The sequence below is a fragment of the Zalophus californianus genome, chromosome 3, assembly GCF_009762305.2.
Source record: "Zalophus californianus isolate mZalCal1 chromosome 3, mZalCal1.pri.v2, whole genome shotgun sequence".
In the NCBI taxonomy this organism is placed as follows: domain Eukaryota; kingdom Metazoa; phylum Chordata; class Mammalia; order Carnivora; family Otariidae; genus Zalophus; species Zalophus californianus.
The window spans coordinates 31,794,155-31,801,923 of NC_045597.1; the positions used below are offsets into that span (position 1 = coordinate 31,794,155).

General features: G+C 37.4%; 1 pseudogene; it reads right to left on the bottom strand.

Annotated features, from left to right (window-relative positions):
* Positions 1–4,202: 4,202 nt before the first annotated feature.
* On the bottom strand, positions 4,203–7,385 carry LOC113919747 (annotated as a pseudogene).
* Positions 7,386–7,769: the final 384 nt, after the last annotated feature.

A 7,769-nucleotide genomic window follows, 5' to 3' on the forward strand; every position in this document is an offset into this window, starting at 1 on the left:
CTGGCAATTAACCATTGTTTGTAATAACATTTCTGTGGGAAAATGTGTTTCAAATTTTAAACACTTGCTCTTAAATGTAAACTTTTGGGAAAATGAAAACTTATTCTTAAGTTGGAAAAGGTATTAATGAGCTTTTAGTTTCCAAAAGGGAATACATTGCCCTTGAACTCATCAAGCAAAGTCCAAGTGTTTTAATATAGTCTGCTACTGAGACAAGTTAACTTATCAGATTTATGAGAAAGAAGGCAAAATAGTCACATTTATTTAAAGGAATTGAAACTTCCAACATACTACCTTGATTTTAAAAGTGCTTAGCATCTAGAATTTTCAGTCTTTGGTTCTCATTTCCCAGTATTAACCGTTTGCCTTTTTTCCCCACTATTCTTTCTTCAGATGCATTATAGATTCAGTACTCCTTTTCTTCCTTCCTGTATTGCTTATCTGAAAAGTTCCTTCCTATATGGCTCATCTGAAAAGTTTTGAAATGTCTGGCAACAATGCAAACAATAAAAGAGTTAGAAAACTACTGAGGAGGTTAGGACACATTAAAAGTATGAGTAGGGGCGCCTAGGTGGCTCACTCAGTTAAGCATCTGATACCTCATTTCAGTTCAGGTCATGATCTTAGGGTCATGAGATCAAGCCCTGTGTCAGGCTATATACTGGTCATGAAGCCTGCTTAAGATTCTCTGGTGCCCCTCCCCCACACTGGTGCGTTTTCTCTCTCTCTCTCTCTCTCTCAAAAAAAATATGAGTCAGAAAATATGATAGCTAAAATGAGCTTAGTGCAGAGAAACATGTATGGGATACCATCCTGTACAGTTTAGATTGGGTCGCAATTTACTAGTTTTCTAAAGTTTAAAAAAACCTCAACCAGTCATTAGAGTCACTGTAATATAAAAGCAAAGCATAGATTCAAGGTAAGCCTAATTTAGTCAAAAGAGATCCAAATTTTGCCCAGGGGTCCTGCCTCATAAAGAGGGCACTCTTACAATGAGTCAAATGTCATTTTGGATAACATCCTGACAACAACTGAAAGATAATTTCCTACCAATGCTTTCTAACGTTGGTTACACCACTGTTACCAAAATCATAAGTTACAGTTACAATCGTTATAGATTTCTTGATTGACAGTGCTTAGAGAATCCCTAAATTTTCATTAATAATGCATTTATTTATTTTTTATTTTTTTTAAGATTTTTTTTATTTATTTATTTGAGACAGAGAGAATGAGAGAGAGAGAGAGAGAGAGAGAGAGCACATGAGAGGGGGGAGGGTCAGAGGGAGAAGCAGACTCTCTGCCGAGCAGGGAGCCCGATGTGGGACTCGATCCAGGGAGTCCTGGATCATGACCTGAGCCGAAGGCAGTCGCTCAACCAACTGAGCCACCCAGGCACCCTAATAATGCATTTAGAAGTCATTTCCTATCTTGAGGTGCAAACAACTAATCCTCAAATTAAGTGATTCTTGTAAAAGTAGATTAGGAGATTGTGTTGGGAGTCCTCAAGACCACTCTGAGTTTTGGGAATTCTTTAGGAAAACTCACAGGACTCAGCATGTAGTCATACACATGGTTACGATTTATTATAGTGAAAGGATATAAAGCATAACCAGCAAAGAGAAAAGGTACATGGGGCTAAGTTCCAGGTAAACCGGATGTAAGCTTCCAAGATTCCTCTTCCAGGGGAGTCACACAAGATGTGCTTAATTCCTCAAGAAACAAGTTGTGACAAATTGTGCAAAATGTTGCCAACCGGGGAAGCTCTCTAGAGAATGAACACCCAAGGTTTTAATTGGGGTCTGATCATATAAGCATCCCCTGCCTGGCACATACCCAAATTTTAGATTCTTAGAAGAAAAGCAGGAATCTGCAGAAATTATATTGTTTGTACAAACATTTTAGATACTGTGAGCCATAATATCAGTTAACAGTAGGAACCTTCCAGAAATCCATGTTCCCAGATGTCAGCTAAGGGCAGACTTTTTAAGTAAGGACTTAAGCTTTTTAAGTTAGGACTTAACTATGTTAACTTTTTTCTGCACCTGGATAATTAAACTTATTTAAAAATTCTGGGGATAACTTATTAAATAGCTTCTTATATATTGTCTAAAGAAATAACCTACCTGTGTTAGTACTAGTTCATTGGTATTAATTTCATTAAATCTCATGTAATGAATGATGTTAGTGTAAATTTAGCCTATACACTCTACTAAACTGATTAAGAATTCACTGATTAAGAAACTTCAGAAATGGGGCACCTGGGTGGCTCAGTCGTTAAGAGTCTGCCTTCGGCTCAAGTCATGATCCCAAGATCCTGGGATCGAGCCCCTCATCGGGTTCCCTCCTCCGCGGGAAGCCTGCTTCTCCCTCTCCCACTCCGCCTACTTGTGTTCCCTCTCTTGCTGTGTCTCTGTCAAATAAATAAATAAAATCTTTTAAAGAAAAAGAAATTTGGGAATTTAAGTATTAACATGTTTTCAAATTTGAGTAAGAAACTTTTTACATGTGAAATTGGTTGAATGAACTGTACAGTTTCATATATCATTCTCAAACAAGTGTGTTGATTTTACTAGGGCCTTTATTTGATAAGGGGAATATTCTAGCTATGGATTTAACCAACATTTCATTGCACGGAGAAATACTAAATATAACGGATTGCATAGCTTGATTAACTTGATTTTGATTTATGTTCTTTTGAATTACAAGTGCCCTAGGAGAAAGTAGCTATTAATCTTTGGCTAGTTACAATTTCAGCGTATGGAGAACACTGATTAAAGAAAAGCACTTTGTAAGTGCTTTACTGTAATCAGTAAGACACATGTCTTACTGTGTTTTGCATTTCTGTGCCAATGGAAAGGGGAAAGAAATATTTAAGATATGTCATTAAAAAACTGTTATCAAGAAAATAATTGCAGAGGCTTACCATCTATGTTTTCTTCCATAAGTATTAGGTTTATGGTTTCAGGCCTTATGTTCAACTCTTTAATCCATTATGAATTCATTTTTGTGATGGTATAAGATACTGGTTCAGTTTTATTCTTTTGAATGTTACTGTCCAGTTTTCCCAGTACCATTTATTGAAGAGACTGTCCTCATTGTATATTCTTGCCTGTGTTGTATATTAATTGACGATATATGTGTGGGTTTATTTCTGGGCTCCCTATTCTGTTTCACTGATCTATGTGTCTGTTTTTATGCTAATATCATACTGTTTTGATTACTATAACTTTATAGTATAGTTTGAAATCAGGATGCGTGATGCCTCCAACTTTGTTCTTTCTCAATATTTGTTTTGATTATTCAGGTTTTTTTGGTGGTTCCACGCCAAATTTTAGGATTGTTTGTTCTATTTCTGTGAAAAATGCCATTGGAATTTTGAAAAAATTGCATTGACTCTATAGATTGCTTTGGTTATTATATACATTTTAATAATATTAATTATTCTAATCCATGAGCATGGAACATCATCCCATTTATTTGTGTCTTCTTTAACTTTTTTCATTAATGTCTTACAGTTTTCAGTATATAAATCTATCATCTCCTTGGATAAATTTATTCCTAGGTATTTGATTCTTTTTGATGCAATTGCAAATGCGATTGTTTTCTTAACTTCTCTTTCTGATAGTTCATTATTAATGCATAAAAACGACAGTTTTGTATATTACTTTTTTTTTTTAAAGATTTTATTTATTTATTTAATTGACACAGAGAGAGACAGCGAGAGAGGGAACATAAGCAGGGGGAGTGGGAGAGGGAGAAGCAGACTTCCCGCCGAGCAGGGAGCCAGATGTGGGGCTTGATCCCAGGACCCTGGGATCATGACATGAGCTGAAGGCAGTCGCTTAGCCAACTGAGCCACCCAGTCGCCCCTGTATATTACTTTTGTATCCTGCAAGTTTACGGAACTCTTTTGTTAGTTCTTTTTTTTTTATTACTTTTTTTTTAAATAGAGATACGAGAGAGAATGAGCAGTGGGAGGGGCAAAGGGAGAGGGAGAAGCAGGCTCCCCACTGACCAAGGAGCCCAAGGGGGGCCTGGTTCCCAGAACCCCAGGATCATGACCTGAGCTGAAGACAGATGCTTAACCTACTAAGCCACCCAGGCGCCCCGCCCCATCTTTTGTTAGTTCTAACAGTTTTTTGATGGAGTCTTTTGGATTCTCTGTATATGATATCATGTCATCTGCAAACAGTGACAGTTTCACTTCTTTCCTTCCAATTTTGATGCCTTTTATTTCTTTTTCTTGTGTAACTGCTCTGGCTAGGACTTCCATACTGCCATATTGTCTTCATATTATATTTATACATACATAGTAAGTGTTTTATACAAATAATCTTTGTTTCCTCTCTCCTTACTCCCTCCCTCCTTCTCTTTTTCTCTCAGCATTTCTTTTACTGGTAAAATTTGTATTTTTGCTTCGATGGCTGCTTGTATACGAATACCTTTATATCATACCCTTAGTAATTTTCCTTTTGTTCTCTACTATGAGAAATAATTGAAATTGGCTAACCACCTCTTCTTCCCTCCTCCTCTTTCTCTCTCCCAGCATCTGAAGTGAAGTAATATCCTCTTATTTCCACGTAATAGCTATAAGGTAATCAGCTAGCTTTTCCTACTTTTCATATGTTCTCCGCATCTCACACCTACTCCTCCTATGTTTGATAGCTGTATTGTCTACCTTATTAGACCATGTGACCAATAACATATTATACTCTCTCCTTTATATCCATTATTTAGTCTTAGTTCCATAGGTCAATATATATGCAATGCTCACCACCAGTCCTGATGTTGATGTCAAAGTCTGTCTAGCCATTTTGGTTGTTTGAAGCTCATTCTCTAGTAGATAGAAAGGGGCATGGAAACAATATTTGTTTTGTTCATGAATGTTTATAACTGTTTGTTTATGGTCTTTATTCTTGAATATAAGTTTGCATGGTACAAAACCCTTAGGTCACATTTTCTTACCTTGAGTGTGTTAAATATGTCACTCTATTATCTTCAACCCATAAAGGGTTGAGGTAGAAAGATCTGGCAATTGACATCCTTTCTCTCGTAAGTGATCAGTTGTTGTTGTTTGCCTTGATACAAAAGAATAAAGTTTTCCTTTAAAATTCATTTGTTTTACTAGAATAATTCTTGATGTTGGCCATTTTGGTGTCACTGTTTCCAGATATGCTTTTCAATATATTTTCCAGGCTTTTTTGTTTTGTTTTGTTTCCTTCAGGAAAATTTTCTTGGATTACTTTGTTCTGTTCTATTGCTCTGGTTCTTTCCCTTGGGTACTTCTGGCATACATATGTAGGAACTTGTCTTTTTATCTGTTACTTTCTCTCAAATCTGTTTCACCTCCTTCTTCATTTCTTTTTGATTTTTAACATTTTTCTCCTCTTAAACTTCGATTTCTGCTAAAACATTATTTGTTGCTTTTATATGCTCTTGTGTTTCTTGTTTATGTTTCCTTAAATATTTTTTTTAAGTTACGTCTTGAGGTCCCTCATTTTTTCCCCCACATAAACTTTTGTTTTATTAAATAAAGCACATTTACATATGAGGAAAACTACTAGGCCCAAATAACAGAAGCTACTCCTGCTATAATGAATGCTTGCCACATGCATATTAAATCAAAATAGCAGAGACTTACAGGGGCTTATGTTACCCACTCAGGTCCCTGGGCTCTCCCAGCAATATAAATATCCTAGAGACCAAGTTGGAAGTCCCAGGCAAGGCTTTTATCGGGGCTTATGCTTAAGCACAAAGGAGATAGCACGAAGGAAAAAGTCCTTCATGCTGGCTCTCCAAACAAAGGCTGGGGAAAATTTTTAAAGAGACTGAGGTGTGAAAGGAGGGATATCTAAGCATGTAGGGGCAGGGAGATACAGGAAGTTGGGCACAAAGTTTCAGTGGACGGAACATGTTTTGCCATGCATCATCATGTCTCATTAGCATGTTAAATCCCCACCACGAGTGTGATTTTTAGTATTATAATGAGGGAACAAGTCAGTGAAAGGTTGGCCCTGGAGTCCACCTTGGTGCAGACTGGTTTGGTTTGGTCTTTGCCAGTCTTCCTAGTGGAGTCCCTCCTTTGGTAAGCATGCTGCTGTAGGTCATGCTACTCAAGAGGCAGAGGGTTTCAGCTCTCAGGGAACGCTGTATTTTGTGGTCAGGACTGAGAGGACTCGAGTCCAGTCTCTGGTCTGTCTTACTTAAAACTTTCTAAATTAGATCTCTGGAGTTAGAGAATGGGCAGAAGACTGGGTAAGTCATACAACCATTGTCTGATCCCCTCTACCTCATGCTCAAAACCACTGAAAGTTGTATTACTTCTAGAATCGGAGGCATGTTCCAGTTTGTTCAAGTACATCTTTCTCCCTGTGTTAATGGTTAGAACAAAGGCAATAGCTATGGAAGAGGTATTCCACTGATAAATATAGAACTATATCAGAACAAAGAGGGGGTGACATAGAAAAATCTTGTTTTTTCCAAATATCAGATGCTTTCATAATATAGTCATATGCAGTGGAGAAAGCTCCACCTCCCACAGGCTTAATCCCAAAACTTTCTGTTGCTATTCATATCAAACAAGGCTCACCATACTTCTGGCATCATTCCTGAACTAACAGATCCAGCTGGCTCTTTAGGGTATTGGAAAACTTTATTTTGTGACCTCTATTACGGATTTCAACACAGCTGGCTATTTACTCAGACAGGCATGCCTCCTGATCAATTTAGGCTTCAGCAATTTTGCCTATAGGGATCATTGTTTTACACTTTAGCCTTTACTAAAAGGAAGTCCTGATTCCTGCAATGAACAGTCATTAGAAGCTATAGCAGGAGAGCGGTGCTTCCAGCACTCAGTGCCTCGTTGTACATTTTACCACCTTGTTGAGCATCTGTTTTGCTTCTCTTAGGTCTGTAATAAGGTCATTTCTGGCTCAGAAGACTTTTAAATTTGCTTGGTTCAAGTTGGGCATTTAAATTTCCTTCTGCTACACAATCTGCATTTTTTTCCTTTTGTGATATTCTGTCACATTCAGTCTTTTTGTTTGCACAAGAGAACCTTTCTAGTGTTTTACATTTCCTTTGCCTTTGCCTCTTTTCCTTCTGCTTTCTCATTGTCTCTTGTTCAATGAAAGCTATCATGCCTAATCTGCTATTGTGTGTCCACGTTGCTGAGGGCCATGGCAAAGCCTAAGAGTTGGCTCAAGTTGATCTTTGAAGAGATGAAAGAAATTTGGCAAAGTTCTTGGCATCTTTGCTTTAAAACCCCAGATTCTGGGGCACCTGGGTGGCTCAGTTGGTTAAGTGTCCGACTCTTAATTTCGGATTGGGGTCATGATCTCAGGTTCATGGGACTGAGCTCAGCGCTCAGCAGGGAGTCTGCTTGAGGATTCATTCTCTCTCTCCCTCTGCCCTTCCCCCCTCCACTCTCTCTCTAAAAATAAATAAATAAAACTTTAAAAAAATAAATAAAATAAAACCCCAGGTTCTTATTTTGCATTTTTTGAGTTTTTCTAATGCTAATTTATGTGTTTTTTTAATGGCTTAAAATTTTTTAGCTTATTTTAAAATATTAGATTTTACAGTTTCCCAATTTGTTGGCATGTCTTTCTGAAGTGTTTTCATCATAGTGTATGGGGATTTTATTCTGCCCCTTATTCCTTTACTTCTTCTAATAATTTGGCATGAAATTTGGCTGCAATTCTTTTTTACTGCTTATTTTGAAAATGACATGTTTTCCCACACTTTTACAATGGGGGAAGTCCAAGAAG